At 48.1% G+C, this 19,572-nt stretch overlaps 1 protein-coding gene and 1 non-coding gene across 9 annotated transcripts in view; one reads left to right on the forward strand and one right to left on the reverse strand.

The window, feature by feature from the left end:
• The window catches only part of SLC39A11 (solute carrier family 39 member 11), a 590,263-nt gene that overhangs the window by 386,737 nt on the left and 183,954 nt on the right, over window positions 1–19,572 (reverse strand). The gene's annotated exons all lie outside the window — the stretch shown is intronic.
• LOC117795892 lies at window positions 7,485–7,589 on the forward strand. Its single transcript, XR_004620039.1, has one exon. It is a non-coding gene; the product is annotated as a U6 spliceosomal RNA (small nuclear RNA).

Genomic DNA, 19,572 nt, shown 5'->3' on the forward strand with positions numbered 1-19,572 from the left:
GGGCAGGGGGGAGAGAGGGGGGAGGTTCTTCTGCAGCCAGATTGCCATGCTATTTAGCCATTTTCCAGTGTATCACTTGCTTGCTGTCTGTGTGCAGGTCCAGCACCTCTTGGGTCTCTGAGCGCCGTAATGGCCCGAGTCCATCTGGCTCACGATGGCATCTCTAGTGCCAAGCACAGTGCCTGGTACACAGGAGGTACTTAAATATTTGTGGAATGGATAACGAAAGCCAACGGTGCTCTTTCCCAGAAAAGTGTCCACACACATCTACACAGAACATTCTGCACATATTTTCAGAGAGTTTTTGGTTTTATTTAAGGTTAAGACCCTCGTTCTGCAGCATCCTATCTATCGATAGACCAACATTTATTTATCCAAATGCCTATCTTATGGACATACATCTCGAGGGTCAGCAAACTTTTTTGGTAAAGGTCCAGATAAGAAATATTTTAGACGTTGTGGGTCACTCCATCTTTTTGGCAAACTACTCAACTCTGCACAAAGCGGGCCAGAGACAATAGGTAAATGAGTTGGTAGGTCCGTGTTCCAATAAAACTCTTTTTACAAAAACAGGTGGCAGCCCACATTTGGCCTGCAGGCTGTCCTCTGCTGGCCCCTGATATAGACTATTAAAAGCAGGATTTTTAAGATTTCTTTAAGATTCGTATCTCTTGGTCATCGGTGGCCCTCATGGGAATTATTCCAAAGCCTTTCTGTCCCCCAAGGAAGGTAATTACCTGGGTCCACCCAGCACCTGGTGTGGATAATCCAGCTATGCGTGAATCACCATGGAAGTCACTGGTCAGCTTGACTAACTCAAAAGAAGGGTCCAGAGAGTGGCCACCATGACACAATGTTGCGTCCTATGGAGAAGGCACCCTCATGGTGCCATGCAACAGTTTGCCTTGACATTGGCGAGCATTATCTGTCCTCTCCCCCAACACTCCGAGCTTTGTGTGGCCCATCCAGACCAGCTGGGACTTAAGAAACCAATGGACGATCCTGAGTTCAGCGTATGTGGATTTCCAGGAAACACTATGCAGTGGAAGGAACTAGACAAATCTCACTGTGGACTCTTTTTTGCACACTATTAGCAGTGCTTACTAACGGAAGATACCACTTCGACCACGTCCCCACCAGGGGACAAAGAAAAGAAGAAAGAGGAGGGAAGAACAGTTTCAGGGACAGTAGAGGACAACCTGAAAAAAGGACAATCTAACCCTCAAAGGCTTATGCAATCACCGACCCCACCACGACACATGGCAGCCCCACATGACCTCAGGACCTTGCCTCATGACCTCCTCTCCCTCCCCAATTCAGGTTTAACCATCACTGACTAAGTGGCTATTCTGCACCATGCAAGACCCCACATGTGCAGCCACCTGGAGAGCTTCTCTTCTTTAATCCTAGAAGCAACCCTATGAGATAGGTTCTTCCAAGTCCTATGTTACAGGAAAGGAATATGTTAGCTCAGCGACCTACCCCAACATTCTTCCTTTCAACTAGCCACCTGGCCATTATTCCCAGCTCTGCCTTCTTCATGGAACTGACTGGTCTACCCCTTGTTGGGTGGGGTATGGAACGCTTCTTCCCCACTCCTATTTTCATAAGGAAAGACTTTCCCCTAAATACTCCTGGCCTTTTGTCCCACCCTTCACACCTCCCCTTGGAGACAGAGTGAGTTTCTTGAGAGATGAATTTGGGGAGGTCCACCCAGCCTCCCCTACTTGCCCTGAGTGCCAGGACGCCCCCACTTCCGGTCTAGGCCTCCATGCTGCAAGGTGCACGGGGCCCCGTAGTACATCTGTGAGTCGGTGGGTAAATCGGCCTAATTCTACAGCCCACCATCCTGAATCCCGCTCTGACCCACATCAAAGCCGCTGCCTCTAGCCCAATCTTCGCTGGGAACAAGGGTGGAATTTTTATTCCTCTCTATCTCCTTCGTGTCTTAAAGTGGATTCAGAGCTCAGAGAGTGAAGACTGAGGTGTTCAGCACACGGTCTCTCCAAACCCAGCCGCTGACCCTAAGTCTGAGCTAGTCTTCGGAGCATGGTGGTCAGTTTGGGGGCTGAACCGTATGACTCCAGCCAGCCAGTCAGAGCCCTTGGTCTCTGGAGATTGCCTCGTGGACACTGGCCAGTGGGCTGAAGCCCAGCCATGCGAGCAAACACACGGGAAACGCGCCCACTGGAGAGGCTATCTCGATGGTGCGGCCTCGCTGTTCAGAGCCCGAGGCCTGTTCCTGCAGCTCCCCCCGATTCCGTGAGCGTTCAGTACCTCTCCCCACTCGTGAGCAAACAAAGTTCACTTGGCTTCAGCTGGTTGAGCTGATTCCTGTCATCAGCAACCAGAAGAGGTCTAAACTAAAACAGAAGACCTCTGCTACAGAGTGATCTGGAGGACGACCCTGTTGTAAAGTAGGAGGACGGACAGTCCAAGTGAGCTCCTGCCTGCCAGTTTGGGGCTGGTCCCACCCGTCCCTCCAGCACCATCTTTCCCCTCCGGCAGAGCCTCCACCTCCCTTAAAAACCCAAAGCCCCTTGACCTACTAATTCTCCAAAGCATCTGGGGCACGAATGCTCCTTCTACCACGCAGGTGCCTCAGGACGCAGCTGACCACTGCGCCCGCTGCTGCAAGTTCCAAGTTCCCTGTGCTCACTCCCCAGCGGGACCGGAAGAGGCTTTAGGGAGGATGCATCTGTTCCAGGAGCCTTGGTGCGGGGGAACTCTCCCGAAAGGACTGGATTGGCGCTTCTGAAAACAGGCCTCAGGTTGGGATCGTCTGAAAAATTTTAAAAATCCAGATTCGCAGCCTCAGCAGTAGACCCAGTGGGTCTGCACCTCCCGGGAGGAGGCCACCAGTGGGCATCTCTGAAGGCTCTGAGGTGGGGCTGGTGCAGCGGGGCCCCCAGCCGGCTGGCATGTGACAACTGCTGGGTCACCTAACGTTGGCATCTTTCCCGGTAACAGGCTCTGGGAATGCCCTTGCTGCTGCCAGGCCCCCTTCAGACCACCATCCTCGGAGTGCTCCTGACGGTCTCTGCTCTTCAGGCACCTTTCTATCTTCCTAGCCTTGCAAGAACCCTGTGATTCCAAAACAACTGGCCAGCTTCCGGTGACTGTTAGCTCTGTACCCTTCACCCCTGGCTGCCAAACAGAACAGACAGCTGAGGGCAAAGAGGACTCGAACTTGGCCTGCCGGCTCAGACTGGGGTCCACCTTCTCACCCAGAGCTCGCTGACCCTGCAATTCCCCAGTGCATGGTCTTCTGGCCATGAGTTTTGGCCACATTAACGATTCAGTCCCCGAAAGCAGCCAGTCTTCTCAAGCCAGCCGGTCCTGGTGCTTGGCCACCCACATTTCAACCCAGTCCAAAAGCCTATCCAGAGACAAGCAGGTTTGGGAAGGGAGGAGCCTGGAGGAGCTTAGGAGAAGCGCAGTGTGTACAAGTAAGCACGGTGCCTTCCTCTGCCTTTGTCTCTTTTGCCTCAAGAAAGCCCTCCCTCACCAAGACTAAAGCCTCCCAGACACTGATCAGATTCATGGAAAGCCACATGAAGGGCAACACAGGATCACTGGGAGGTGGGACAGGTGGACGAGTTGCATCTCAGCAGACGAGCTCGCTGACCAGGAAGATGTCCCAGCAGATAAAGGGTGGGAGCAAATGGCACAACACTCCCCAAGGGTCAGCAGAGTCAGTCTCTTCTCTGGGGGAGAGCATGCGCTCCTGACAAAGTATATCCCGCCGCAGAACCTCAGTGGACAGAAGCACCTGTATTCTTACAGGGAGAGAAGAATCCCTGTGGTTGGTGCAGCCCTACAAACCTGGAAAGGTGAAGCCGCGTCAAAGACATGCACGGGTTGGGTGGGCCGACTGCCAATCAGCCTGGGCTTTTAAGTAAAGAGCAATTAGCACATCATGGAGATGTGAATAATTTACACATTATGTCAATGCAGCTAAATGTTTGTCTCCGAAAGTTTGTTTTCTTAATTAGCTAACTATTTCCCCAGCAATGTCCTCATGCTATTAATCTGTTCCAGAAACATTAAGACAGAGCGCAGAGGTAAACTTCAGCACAGCCACCCACTCCGCTAAGAAAAAACCAGCTCTACAAGAACGGGGACCAAACTGATATAGAAACACCACTCCCCCAGACTCACGGGTGCTCGCCACAAAAAAGGACGCAAGTCACATCCTATCTGGGTAAACTTCAGCCAAGGTCTGACTTGCAGGCGGTGGAGAAAAATCTCGTGTCATTGCCAGAGGGGTGCATGGCAAACATGCCTGGCAGCCCCGGTACTAGTCTCCTGCCTTCCCCACTGCCTCCCCGTTCACCAGAGCAGTAAACGTGATCCAGACGTGGAAGCCACCTGTTTCCCTCACCAGGATTAAAAGGGAGGAAAGCTACAATGGATGTGAGTCCCAAAAGTTTTCCTTTTACTCACCTTTTTTTGGCACGTGCATGCTGTGTGTGTGTGTGCCTGGGTGTGTGTGGGTGCGCGCGCACGCACGTGTGCATGAGAGAGAGAGAGAGAGAGGGGATATGCATGTGTGCCCACATGCAGATTATCACCAATAATCTGATTTGAGGTGGTCTGGTAGTTTCTCCTGATCCTCTCCTGGGGATGGTCCATCAGAGACAGACGGTCCATCAGAGACGGACGGATGGCATGGGGAGGCGGGGGCAAGGCAGATGCGGTCTAAGCGGCTAGCAGGCTGGCCGACGGCACCCTGTCCTCCAGCAGTACACACCAGGGACACGAGGGGAAAGTCCATGGCAGACACTCTGGCACACTCCTTTTTTCTTACCTCTTCATGCTTTTCTCTTTCCCTTTTTTCCCCAAAGCAATGACACAGAGGACTCTCAGTGTCTTCGCATGGAAAAGCAAAGGAAGGATGGTTCTGGGGACCTGAGAACCTGCATTCACTCACAGCTTCCCCGCCAGCTCATACCCCAGCCCTACAGCTTGCTTCCTGCTTATGTGTCTTTGGAGCTGTCACTTGACACCCCCTGTGCCTCAGTTTCCATGTTTGCCATTTGGGGTGCTAATATTACCTGCCGTAGGGGCACCTGGGTGGCACAGTCGTTAAGCGTCTGCCTTCAGCTCAGGGTGTGATCCTGGTGTTCTGGGATTGAGCCCCACATCAGGCTCCTCCGCTGGGAGCCTGCTTCTTCCTCTCCCACTCCCCCTGCTTATGTTCCCTCTCTCGCTAGCTGTCTCTGTCAAATAAATGAATAAAATCTTAAAAAAAAAAAATTACCCGCTGTAAAAGACCATGGTGGGGAGGAGATGAGAATAAGCGCAGGCCTCCCTGGCTGGCACGCATCGAGCGCAACACAAAGCGTATTTTAGTGGTTCCCATAATGAACTCGTATTGCATTTATAAAAATATAAAAAGAAAGGCTAATGGTGTGCTTGGTACACCTAATCCATTCTTAACTTAAATCCAAAAGGGCAGGAGGCCATGGTGGGGGAGAAAAAAATTAGATCATGATAGGATTTGGTGCAGATTTTTCAAATACCTTCAGATCCCCATACTCTGTGGAGTAGAGCCGGGCCTTGGCTGTACTGGGAATGCTTTTTAAGAGTCAGTCATGTTGACATTTTCAACTTTCACAAAGGGTCACCAGCTGCTAAAGATAATAGAGACTTTCCATCAAATACAAGGAGAGGGCTGGTGCCCTTTAAGTTCATCTATGCTGCTTTGGAATACAAAGTAACTTCCTCTCTCTCTTTTTGTTTCTTTCCTTTTCCTTCCTTCTTTCTTTTTTGAATAGCAGATTTATTCATCTAATGTAGTTTACTTAGACTAACATTAATACTGGTTTGCACTTCCTTAAAAAATTGTACTACCAGAGAGATGGAGAGGGGGTCGTAGGGTCCCTGAAGTGTGCTGGATGGCTGCTTATTATCAATCCATGGAGAGACAGACAGACTGACAAACAGTACATGTACACACATGTGCATACATAAATACCTACATGATTCATACACTATATGTATTATATATTCAATGGTATTTCATTACGCCATTATATTTCCATTTTTAAATTTAATGTCTCTAAAAACTGTACATATAATTTTTAGAAAGTCACCTTGGAAACGGAAACATAATGGTTTGGTGAAATAGCATCTGACAGCTAATTGCCAGGAAGAATGAGCACCACTCTTTACCCCCTAGATTTGCTATAAAGTTAAGTAAGAAGGGGAATGCCCAGGAGGAAAATTGGTTTCTGTGAACCCATGCAGCTCCCAAGAGGGAGACACATCTTCTCTACCATTTTTTTTTAAGATTTATTTATTTTAGAGAGAGAGAGAGAGCTCAAGCAGGAGGGGCAGAGGGAGAAGGACAGAGAATCTCAAGCAGACTCCATGCTGAACCCCACGTGGGTCTGGAGAACACCACTGAGTGGAAACCAAGAGTCCCACTGTCAACCAGCTGTGCCACTCAGGCGCCCCTCTACCATTTTTGGTTAAGATTTGAANTTTAAAAAAAAAAAAAAAAAAAAAAGATTTGAGGGCTACCACATCTTCAAAGGGTGGCTGTCCTTGTGTAAGGACTCCGGGGGGGCACTACACCCAGATGCCCAGCTGCCTTGGAGTATGCTCTGCGTGGACTCCAGCGTGGACCCCAGTGTGGGAAGCTCAGTTCTTGCTCTGCCTTCTGAGGCAAAAGTGCTGGGTCAGACGGGAGAAGACTGACATCCAAAACTATCCATACTGACATGAGGTCGCTTGGAGCTAAAAAGCAAAGAAAAAACACAAACACAAACACAAAACAAAAACCCCGGTTCTGAAATAGCAGGGATAGAAACCACGGAAAGTCACATGGAGTGGGGCTTACCAGTAAGGTCAGCGCTGCCCTCACGTTCAAGGGTGACCCCCTTGGCGAAATGATAAGATTAAATGAGGGCAGAGCAGAAATGTCTGCCAGGCTGGGGAACAGACCTCCTCATGCTGTTCCTACCCAGACAGCGACGACGAGGGACACGTGAAGACTGGCCTGGTGTTTAGTGGGAAAACAAATGCCATCATCCAGCAGAGGTCCAGGGGAAGGGAGATGTGCGGCTGGTGAGTGCTCTGTATTCCTTCAGCTTCCGCTAAAAGCAGAAATGCCTTGATGAAAATGAAGGCCTCAGAAGGACAGACTCTCCAAGCGACGCCCCGATTACGAGGGATCACGAATGTAAAAAAGGACCAACATCAAAGAGAGCTGGAAGGTGGAGTGCCACTTACCCCAACCCACACGGGAGCTCTCGCTACACAGACAAGGGCGGGGCTGAAGCAGTGCTCATGCGCGTGTCCTTGCGCGCATGCGTGGGTCTGTGTTGAGGGCTGTCCAGGAGCAGGTGGATGGTAAGAAGACGCTAATCGAGCCCCGGCCAAGTGTAGAGTCTTCCATAGTGGTTCTCAAACTTGAGCACGCAAAAACACATACGTCCGTACGTACACACGTACGACATAAGCGGACAAGTACATCTGCTCATTTCGGTAGTGCATATCCTAAAATTGGAAAGATACCGGGAAGATTAGCCCGGCGCCTGTCCAAAGAGGACACGCAAATTGGTGAAGCAGTCCATAGTCTTCAAAGAGGAAGCTACTGATCAACGGGCGTAACATCTCAGTTAAGCAAGATGAATAAGCTGTAGAGATCTGCTGCACAACATCATACCAAAGTCAATGATCATGGATTATATGCTTCAAAGAAATTTGTTAAGCAGGTAGATCCCAGGTTATAATAAAATAAAATTTAAAAAAGAAGTGTAGTCTAAATAACTTTTACAAAAATCATATTTAAAAAAAAAATTTTTTTTAAGTGCAGTTTCTTGGAACTTCTGGGAGATCCTTAGCAGAAGACAGGCACTCTAGGGAACACAATTTAGAGGAGAAAGAAGGATCCAGAAAAACACAATGGAAACCCATTGAGAATGAACTCCCAGGCTCGTTATGTTCAGCCCAGATCTCTTGGCAAGTGCTTACTGGGAATCTTCACTTGGGGGCTCTTATCATTTTGCTCACCTTGCACCAAAGGGAACACATTGCCTTATGACCAAAGCGTGTTCCTCCTCTTGTACTTTCTATTAGAATGACAGATTCCGCAATCTTCCTCACTCACCAAACCGGGAACATGGGAACAAGCATCAGTGCAAAAGCCCGTAGAACCCACTCTGAAAAACCCTGTTCCAGGAGGACCCAACCAAAGGAAGCCCACAGACAGATAGTGGGTGAGTGAGTGCCAAAGGGAAGTGACATAGAGGTGTGCCCACCCATGGGATAACCTGCTATGCCTTTGCTCATGAGGTTCCTGAATCCAGTACAAAGCATGTGGGCAGGAACAGAACATCCGGCCAAGAGAGCTGCCTGACACATCTTCTTGAAACCATAAACCACCCAAAGTGACAGGTTCTCACCTCCCCACCAAAACCTGTCCCACTTTATGCCACTGCAGCCCTGGGCCTGGGTCAGATCTGGGCTCTAGGACAGCCCTTGCCAGAGGCAGGTAGGTGGGCTATCCAGACAGCAGTGTGCCTGCCGTCATGGCAACTCATGATCGACCAGGGACGGAGAGGAAGGTGCTCTGCTAACTGAAACCCGGGCAACGTTTTAGCATCAGCCCCAAGAAAGTTAATGCTCAGCTAGATTTTCTCTTGTCCTCTGTCTCTTCTTTCTTTTCATGTCACCAAGTGGCTTTAAACCGTTCCCTTCCTCCCAATAAGAAAATCACATACAAAGATAAGACTTTTGATGAACCACTGAGCAGACGCTCCCTCCCCTACACCGCACTCAAGCAGGGCCCAAGACTCTGGTTCTCTCTGTGAGTAGCCTCTCCATCTCAAAGGAAATTATTTACCAAAAGGATTCTTAGGCATGCACTGGTTTCACGATCACCACCTCACTGAGGCACAGGACAAATACTCCCATGCTGCAGTATGACTGAGAATCACCTGGGGAACTTCACCAGCCCCTCCCAAGAGAGTTGATGTAGGCAAATCAGGAGCAGAGCACAAGCAACTGCATTTTCTTTTCTAGTGCCCCAAGGAATCCTGACGGCAACATATCAAGATCCGCAATTGAGAAATGTGGGCCACCAGTTTGGGCTCCTCCCATAGATCTGTCCTTTATGGGGCAGGCTGAGCTCAGCTACAGCAGCCCACCAATCTAGCCGTGGGTCGTGAAAGGGTTAACAGGAGATTTCCCACCCCTCTACCCCCACTGCTGCAATGCCAAGTTCCCTACCACGTGGTTCTGAATATGATGGAAAACACCTCCAATCGCAAGGTGGAACTGGAAAGTGAACGTGCTCCTAAGCCCAAAATATTTACAAATGCACTCACCACGTATAAAACAAGTCCCCACTGAAAAATTCCCTCCCTGCCGAACAGCCTAACAGACGTCCTAACCTGCCACTCACATCGGTCCTGTCGAATGCGAACTCTTGTTTGTATTTTCATTTCATTGTCAAAGCTGTGGAAACGTCAAGTCACAAGTCGTGAAAGAGATACAAGTTCACAAAGCTCAGTGACACTGAAGAGGCTTGGCCTGTTTTACAGGGCAGAGGCGGGGACACATCGCATCTGGTGAAGGACAGAAGACAGGACACAGACACAACTGTTGTGCAAATTTCCATTTCTCCTGGAGATATGTCTGTTTCCAGCAAGACTAGAGATTAAGATAAAACAAAATCTCCCTCCGCAACCGCCTCCAAACGACAGGTGAAATAAACAAAAAGGTTTCAAATGCACATCTGAGCTTGCAACAAAGAAAGGGGATCATTAATGATAAGGAAGTATAAACTGGAGCTGAAACATCAAAACCTATTCAGATGCTGCCTAGGGATTAAGGAGGTCCCATGGATGGGTTCTGGGGGTGACTGTCCATGTGGGGCAAAGAGGAGGCCCTTGTGTCACACGAGGCAGGGGGTGAAATTCTAGAAATGCAAGAGTCACGAAATTCTGTCCCTATGTGGAAGGGGGGAGTAGAAGAAAACATCCATCCAGCTGCACAGAGAGGCAAAAAGAATGATGACGTGCTTCTGCCTGGTTTCTGGAGGAAAAAAAAAAAAACGCTCGAAGAACAAAAGCCACGGGCTTTCACTTCAAATAGTTCAGAGTGCTGAGTTTCTAGTTTCTGCACGAGCTGGGAAAACCCCAACCTGGACGTGACTGTAAACATCGGTTCCAGGCTAACATCGCTAAACAAACACAAAACCATGCTGAAGGGCTCTCCCACCAACCGGGGACCTGGGAATCCTTCGAGGAAAAGCGTACCCCACCAGAGAAGTACTGATTGAAAAAGCGACAAAGCCCAGGATAAAATAGTACACCACAAACGGAGTCCATGGACACACAAAGAAGGAGAAACACGGCTTTCTATAATAGACATACCATTGAAAATATAATATAAAATATGCCTAACCCGATTAAAGACATAAAAGGAAAAATTAAAACCGTAAAAACCAGTTGTAACAAAGGAAAAGCAGACACAGTAAAAAGAAAAAAGAGCCCACTAGGACAACTCAGAAACAAAAACTGTAGTCTTTGCAATTAAAAACTCAAGAGACAAGGGGCACCTGGGTGGCTCTGTCCGTTGGGCATGTGACTCTTGATTTAGGTTCCGGTCATGATCTTGGGGTAGTGGGATAGAGCCCCGCGTCAGGCTCTGCAGTCAGCATGGAGTCTCCTTGGGGTTCTCTCTCTCCCTCTCCTTCTGCTCCTTGCCCTACTCACGCTCTCTCTAAATAAATAAATAAATACATACATATATAAATTCAACAGACAAGTTAAATAGGGGGTTAGAATCAGCTTAGTGACTAATCACTGAACCAGAGAAGAGCCCACAGAGAGCTAAAGGGACAGACAACATCAAGAAGTGTGTAAGACACGTGGGAGATAAGGAAGAGCATCGAATAGACATCTATTAATTGCTGCAGAAGGAAATAAATAATGAGGGAGAAGGTCAGTTTGAAGGGACAATTGTTAAAAACTCTCCAGAAATAATCATAATAACAGTAAGAGTGAGTATTCAGCTTCAAAGAGGCACTCTAAGACTCACGCAGAACAACACGCGTGCATGCACACGCAAAACCGCATCATGCTGAAACTGAAACACCAAAGACAAACGAAGAAGATGGATAAGCAACTGAGAGAGAGACAGAAAACATAAATGAGGTCACTGCTGGATACGATTTTATAATGCTCACAGAGGACACAACACGCAACACGACTCTTTTGTCTGATGGACGCGGTCTAAGGGCAAGGATACGGAATGATGTTGCCAGCGTGTCAAAGGAAATACAAACTGCTGTCAACCGAGGCATTTAGATGAAACTCAGTTTTTCTTTCAAGGGTCAGAGCAAAATAGAGATATTTTTAGATGAGAGGTTTTATCCCCATGGATCTTAAGTGAGGAAATACTAAAATAAGAAAGACAACGGAGAGGAGGACAATGCAAGGAGTGATGGGGAGCAAACAAATAAGCAGAAGTACTGGAAAATACCAGCAAACACCGATCCTGTTAAACAATAACAGCAATTGATAAGCAGGATGTCATTTAAAGTAAAAACTTGGGCTCTGCAGAAGGCAACGTCAAGAATGAAAAGACAAGCAGCAGACTGGGAGAAAATCTTGGCAAAAGACACATCTGATAAAGGACAGTTAACCAAGATATACCAGGAACTCTCGAAACTCCACAGTAAGAAAACAAACTACCCATAAAACATGGGCCAGGGACCTTAGGAGACACCTCACAAAAGATTTCAGGTGGCAAATAAGCAGATGAAACGACGCTCCATGGGGTATGTCATCAGGGAAATGCAAATTAAAACAACATTGAGATACTGTTACACCCTTACTAGAATTGCCAAAATCCAGAACTCTGACCCCACCCCACGCTGGTGAGGGCGTGGAGCAGCAGGGAGCTCATTCGTGGCTGGTGGGAATGCCAAATGGCACAGCCACCTGGGAAGCCAGTTTGGCGGTTTCTTGCTAAACTCGACATACTTTTATCAAATGACCCAGTGATCACGCTCCCTGGTGTTTACCCAAAGGAGCTGAAAACTCAGTCCGCACGAAAACCTGCGGAAGGGTGTTTACAGCAGCTTATTCATAATTGCCAAAACTTGAAAGCAACCGAGATGCCCTGGAGCAGGTGGTGGATGGATAAACATCCAGATGTTAGTACGTCCAGACAATGGGATATCATTCAACCCTGAAATGAGCTATCGAGCCATGAAAAGACATGAGTGAACCTTAAACGCATACTACTTGGTGAAAGAAGCCAATAATGAAAGGACCGTATGTGAACACAGACCGTATGTGTTCAACCACATGACAGTCCGGAAAAGGCAAAAACTATGACGACAGTCAAGAGATGAGTGGTTGTTGGGGGGCAGGGAGGGAGGGGTGAATAGGGGGAGCACAGAGGACTTTTTAGGGCAGTGAAACTACTCTGCACGATACTATAATGGCAGATACATGGCATTATACATTTGTCTAAAGCCAAAGAATGAACAAGACCGAGAGTGAACCCCAGTGTGAACTGTGGACTCTGGGTGGTAATGATACATCCATGGAGGGTCTTCATTTTTTTTTTTAAGATTTTATTTATTTATTTGACAGAGAGAGAGAGACAACGAGAGAGGGAACACAGCAGGGGGAGTGAGAGAGGGAAAGGAGGCTTCCTACCAAGCAGGGAGCCCAATGTGGGGCTCGATCCAGGACCCTGAGATCATGACCTGAGCCGAAGCCAGACGCTTAACCAACTGGGCCACCCAGGTGCCCCATGGAGTTTCTTCAAAAGGAACAAACATACCTCTCTGGTGCTCCTGGGGGAGGCTGTGCATGAGTAACGGCAGTGAATATACGGGGAATCTCTGAACATTCAGTTCGGTTTTGCTGTGAACCCAAAATCGCTCTAAATAATAAAGTCTAAAGTTTTTTTCTTTTTTTAATATACAACAATACGGGGCGCCTGGGTGGCTCAGTCGGTTGAGCGTCTGACTCTTGGTTTCGGCTCAGGTCGTGATCTCCTGGGTCAAGAGATTGAGCCCCGTGTCGGGGTGGGGGGCTCCCCGCTCAGCAGGGAGTCTGCTTGAGATTCTCTCCCTCTGCCCCTCTTCCCACGTGCTCTCTCTCTGTCAAATAAATAAATAAATCCTTTAAAAAAATACAACAATAACAATACTAGTAGCTAATTTGGAGGTATCAAAAAAACGTACAACTAAAATAGTAGAAAAATAATAATATGGAAGGGGCCGGGCTAAGCCAACTTGAAGCATTCCAGGGTCCAGAAAGAGTGCTAGGGGAGAGGGTAGAAGCAAGATGGTATTATTGGTAAAAAACTACTGAAGGTGATCAGAAGATACCACCCCAAAATATTCCAATTTGGCATAAGGATTATTTTGAGCTTAAGGCAACTGAGAAACAGCAGATGCAGGAAGAACTCTCTGCCTTCTCCCCTTCTGCCTAAAAGCAGGTGATAAACCGCCCTTCATAATGGTTTCTCCCATCCCTGTACCAGAAAGAGGAGAACACCAGGGATGACTAGAGTCTGCATAACAAACCTTATGAAATAATCCTTCTTTACCATTAGTTCCCCCTAGATATTTTCTTCCCACAATGTATGGCCCCTAAAAGCTCAGATCTTTTTTTCCTTTAGTCATTTTTCCACAATGAATTATCCTGTGTCAAAATGGTATATAAGCTCTCAATCTTAAACACTGCTTTGGGTTTTCACATCTTTTCTGTGGAGCCCTGGTGCATGTAAAATTAAAAATAAAATTTGTATGCTTTTCTCCTTTTAGTCTGTCTTTTGTAAATTTAACTCACAGGTCCCAGGCACTGAACGTTAAGAGAGTAAAGATTTTTCCCTTCCTCTATGCTATCAACTTATCAAAGAATAAATAATCCCAGTTCCATGTTAACTATTCCAGAGAATTAACGGGGGGAAAAAAAGGCGGCCAACAAATCAACACTGGATGATACTGCTATAACCTTAATATTCAAACCAGAGAAACAAAACATAAATAAAAAATTTAAGCCACATCCACTTAAGAACATAGATGCAAACTACCGTGGGTAAAGACTATCTTTAGTTTCTATAAAAGATATCTATCAAAAATCTATAGTAAATATATTAATGGTAAAAAGAAAAATAGAAACATTCTCTTTAGAATTCTAGGCAGAATTCTAAAGATAGCACCCAAACTACCCCCTCCCCCATTGTATGCTCATTTTGCATAATCCCTGGGACTCTGAATACAATGGATTTCACTCGTGTGATTACCAAAAATTGACCTTAAAATCGGGAGATCAGCCAGGTAGCCTGCTTATCACATGAGCTCTTTAAAAGAGAGAGTTTTTTCCAGCTGGTTCCTGAAGGGGAAGCCGGCGATTTCTCAGCAGATAGGCTCAGAAACGTGCAAGTGAAGTAGGCATCCCCAAGCAAATGAGCTCCGTCGCCATCCCCAAGTGGTAGCAGTGAAAGGAACAAGAAAACACCAGACAGTGTTTGCTCTGGTGTTTGTCAAGATGCCCGTTTGGAAGGATCTGGGAAGCATCAGATTTTTATAGGAGAGAAATAATAACTTTTCCTCCACCCTCCTAGGTTCTGTATCTGGGGCCTGGAGATTAAACAGACAAAGGACAGATTGGCAAGAGGAAAACAGAGCTTATGAACATGCGCAGCATGTATATACACAGGGGAAGCTTGGTGATAACTCAAAGGGGTGATTAGAACTTGGGGCTTATGGAGCATTTTAACAAAGAGCAACAGATTTGTAGGGAAGTGACAAGACAAAGGAAAGCACAATATGCCTTTAAGGGTGACAGACGGTGGTGGGGGGGGGGTGCCTGGGTGACTAAGTTGGTTAAGCATCTGCCTTCGGCTCAGGTCATGATCTCAGGGTCTTGGGATCGAGTCCTGAGTCAGCTCCCTGCTCAGTGGGGGTCTGCTTCTCCCTCTCCCTTTGCCCCTCCCCCCTGCTCGTGTGTGCTCTCTCCTAATGAATAAATAAAATCTAAAAGGAAAAAAAAGTGGGACAGACAGTAGAAAGGTAAATAGCTGCAGGAACCCATGGGAGACAAGGGTTATTTTCACTGGGCACCTTGTGGGGACCTCCCCTGGGCTGACAAGCGTCTCTGGTGAGGCTCAGGCCTTCTGCCCTCCCTGGTGCAAGGTGCAAGGTGGGCACCTGCTTCACAGGATATCTGCTGTCATGCTTTTAGGTAGGACGGCGGGGGAGGGGACACGGTGGTCAGAGAGCCCGTCCTGCATCTGCCGCTTCTCAAGTGTCTGCTCCAAATCATCCGTATGCCGCAGGGGCACATTTTGGGGTGGCGGGCTCTGATCCACCACATTCTCAAACATCGGTGAGCTTGTTAAATATGCAACACCGGGATTCCCTCGGAGAATCTGGCCTGTCAGCCAGTGACAGGTTCATTTTTGTGAAGTGCATTTTTAAAAATTGATTTTCTTAACACAAAAAAAAGCACAGAGAAGAAAATGGTGTGTGATCCCACTGCCCAGATAATCCCTGATGACATTTAAAAGCATGAAAGTAACACAGATATGTGGTTAGAAATGCAAACAGGAAGAGTTTAGACGAAAACCAGGAGTCTCCCTCCCCTGCCCCGAGTGTCTCTTTCCAAGGTAACCAGCCATCACAGATTCTAATGTATTCTTCCAGAAAAAAATACCACGTTAATACTAAGACAAAACATGTCCTTTCCAACAGTTCCTTTTTTTTTTTTAAACTCAAAAGTGATGATATTGTCTCCAGTTTTGCAGTTTGCTTTTTCGTTTACTATAACGTAGATTTTTCTACATCTGCATTTTTTTTATTTTTAAGGATTTTATTTATTTATTCGACAGAGATAGAGACAGCCAGTGAGAGAGGGAACACAAGCAGGGGGAGTGGGAGAGGAAGAAGCAGGCTCCTAGCAGAGGAGCCTGATGTGGGGCTCGATCCCATAACGCCGGGATCACGCTGAGCCGAAGGCAGACGCTTAACCGCTGTGCCACCCAGGCGCCCCAACTACATCTGCATTTTTAAAAACCTACCCTGTTCATGTAAATAGGTTTAAAGCAGGGAAGGAATCACATTTTTCAATCAGGGTCTACAGGTTTATGGTGATTCTAACAGGGCAGTGAGGTGTTGGGAGGGGGGAGCAGTCAGCAGACCACACTGAGAAATCGGGACCTGAAGACAGGTGTAGTCACCCAAAACCCTCTCTGGTTGCGCTGTCCATCCCTGCAGAGGTCTTGGGGGTGCTCTCCACACATCCCCAGCAAGCAGAACCCCAGAATACCTCTGAACACCCTGTGCTTACACAATATCCCTGTGTATCCTGTCACAGGGCAACTGGGTAAATATTCCCAACCAGACTTGGTTTATCCACCTGCAACGGTCTCAGGATAATTGCCGGGGGTCAGGCAGCACCCGGCAGGAAATTATTCTTGGCTTTACCTCAGAAAATGGTGTGCCCGCGGGTGATGCGCTCATCTGCAAAGCCTCGTGGGTGGGTCCCCAACTCACCACTCACCACCGGCTTTCAATCACGGCTCCAGGCCAAAGCCAAGGGAGCAGGGACAGAATGGTCCCACAGGGCCCCAGATGCTGTCCAGATGCGCAAGGACCCCTCTCCCCCTACTCCTTTGGCTGCACTCTCCTGCAGATTTTTGGCTGACCGTTAAGTGGCTCCAAAGATAATGCTGCCGAGAGGCCTGAGGCATTCTCCAGCCTCCCTTGTCTTTTAATTAGAAAAGTTTTGCCTGCTAATGAGCCTATGATGTCCATCACCTGATTATCTCTGAAAATCCTCAGCAATCTCTCTTCCTTGGCTGTAGCAATGATGCCTGTCCCTGGGAGATCTGCAGGGGGAGAAGAACAGTGATGCCCAAGGATGGTGTTTTCGCTCCTGTCCCAGCACCGGGGAAGGCAGGTGGTCCCACCTAGAAGACAGGACCCTGAAGGGGAAGGGAGCTGGCAGCCGAGACCCACAATCCCCACCCCCGCATCCTCTGGGGGTGACTTCACCCCACGCAGGAGAGCCTGGGGTGGGAATGCTCTACTCTGCTCCCCAGAGATGGTCAAGGGACCAGGCAGGTACAATTCACGCATTCTGCCAGATTCTCAGCCTCGACTGTTCTATTGAACTGTGGACACAGTGACCCAGGAACCATGGGGAAGCCCTTAACTGGGTATGGCACAGCTGAGAAAGCAGCTTGCAGGGTGAAGAATGCAGATGGAAAGCAGAAAGAACAGACTCTGGTGGGGAGGCAGGGAGGAATGAATAGACATGAGCCATCAGCTTCCCACTGAGGCCCCAGAGGCCTGGCTGATCCCCTCACCCCAATTGTGTGTCCTTAAAATGCACTCTCTCCTCTTCCTCTAGCTAGTCTGAAGGGGGTTTGCCTCCCCTTCGGCCACAAGCTCCATCCTTGATCAAGACAAAACCGCAGGTATGATAAAGTCTTGACAGCTGTCGGCCGAACAAGAGAACAGCAGGTTGGAAATAACCACTGAAATGTTTGCCCAGGGAAAGCAAGCCTCTGGGGCCGGCAAGCACGGACGACTTGTGCTCCCAAGCAAAGAGACAAGTCCAGAGTCCACTCTGCATTCCCCACCGCACGCAGGGCACCTCTCCTGACTGTCTCCCACCTCAGACCCAAGCATTTCCCTCTTGCGGTCTGTTGCGTAAGTAGTGAGAAAGCCCCCCCTGAGCAAGGCTGGAGACTCAGCCCACGACAGCGAGGCACTTATCTGCCAGGCTGTCGCAGGAATGCCGAGCAAAGCTCAGGCACCAGGGTTAAGGGGAAAACCCTGCTTCCCGATAATTCAAGATCCTATAAATCCCTCCCGTTTTGTAGGTGAAGGGGCTGACGGAGGAGCCAGAAGTTACCAGTCCAGAGAGAAAATGTACTAGTTTCACCTTCCAAACCTCACCCCCAAAGAAACCCCCAGGGATGGGTCTGAGAGGGAAGAGAGAGCCAAGGACAGAGGAGCGGCGGTGCTCCTGACGGGTGGAAGGACGCAGTGGCTACAAGGGGTTTCTAGCTCTTTCCCTTGAAAACACGGCCTCATTTTATACCCCCAGTAAAGCTGAGGAATGTTAGAGTGGCTGCAGACTGAGCGCACTGGGGAAGAAATGGAACCTTACAACCAAAACACCCAGGCGAGCAAATATATCTCAAACAGGATCGGATACAAACACAGAGAGTAAATGACCGCGGAGAGAGGAAAGGAAGAGACAGGGGCTATTTTGAGACAGAAAAGCTGGTGCAATTAGACTAGATGCTGAGCTAACATTTGGAGGGCGGAGGGAAGTCACAAGGAATGTAATTAAGTGAACTGTATATATTATTTTAAATCCTGTTCGCATTAACGCTGTAAATATTCTACTTAATTCATCATTATTGAATTTGCCAGCAAAGCTGCAGGGTAAAACTCCAGCCCAAAGTTTAATTACACCCAGGCAGAGTGGAGCATTTTTCATATCCCTGGGAGCTGCCAGATGAGAAAGATGTAGTTTTATAAGGGGCCACTTTTCTGGACACAGACGTCACCTTCCTGAGGACTTCGTAGGAGGGCAGAGGGATCCTGGAGCCCTGCCCCCACCCTGCCCCCCCGCCCCCCCCCCAAGGATCTCCAGCATGTGCCAGATAACTTGCAAAGGAAGACAGGGATCTATAGAAAAGCTCTTCAAACCCAGTGATGGCAAATGCTCTCCGATACATCCATCCATCCATCCTTCCTTTGCTCATGTTCCACCAGAGTATGCATGCACATGCGTGCACACACACGTGCACACATGCACGCTCACCACCAGGCATGTATCCATCATCCTGCATTTATGCGGCTCTTAATGATTACCCAGTCTGTGAGTGTCTATGAATTCATGACCACCCTGCAGTCAGGGCTTCTTCCCTAACCCACGTCCTGTCTATTCCTTAGAGCACGTTCAACGCTTTACTAATATAGTAAACCTCCTGCGGGGGTCAAAGTTCAACCTGGAATTTTTTCCTTTTTGTTCTCTTTAGACATCATCTCATGCTCTGTCATGGCCCAAGATGTCCAGATCTCCGGATGGAAATAAAGGTTGGGTTATGATGGTCGAGAAAAGAATAAATGAAGAACAGCTGTGAAACACTTACGGAGGGGAGGGGGCTGACTTTTCCTGACCCCAAGACCAAAGTCAAGCAGAGAAGAGCCAAGGGAGCTTATTACTAAGTTCTAAACGTCTGACTGCATTTGTTAGCATATAGTGCTGGTGGGGCCACAATCACAGAGACTTAGAGCCTACAGGGACCTTTTCAATTTCCCTGCACCCAAAGCCAGGAAGTAAGCCCCCGGGCCCCCACCGGGCCCCCAGCATGTTCAGATCCTCCATAATGATGAAAGCTAAGAGAAAATGCCTAATGTGAGTTAATGCTCCACCTGGCTTAGAAAAAAAAACCCAATTAAGCACCATCTTATCAAAAGATTGAAAAGCATCCCCATCTCAATAAGGGAGAGCAGAAACAGATGTTTCAAAGACTGTCGTAGGCATCTGAGAAAGACATGGCAGTCTT

This window comes from Ailuropoda melanoleuca, chromosome 13, assembly GCF_002007445.2.
Source record: "Ailuropoda melanoleuca isolate Jingjing chromosome 13, ASM200744v2, whole genome shotgun sequence".
NCBI lineage: Eukaryota > Metazoa > Chordata > Mammalia > Carnivora > Ursidae > Ailuropoda > Ailuropoda melanoleuca.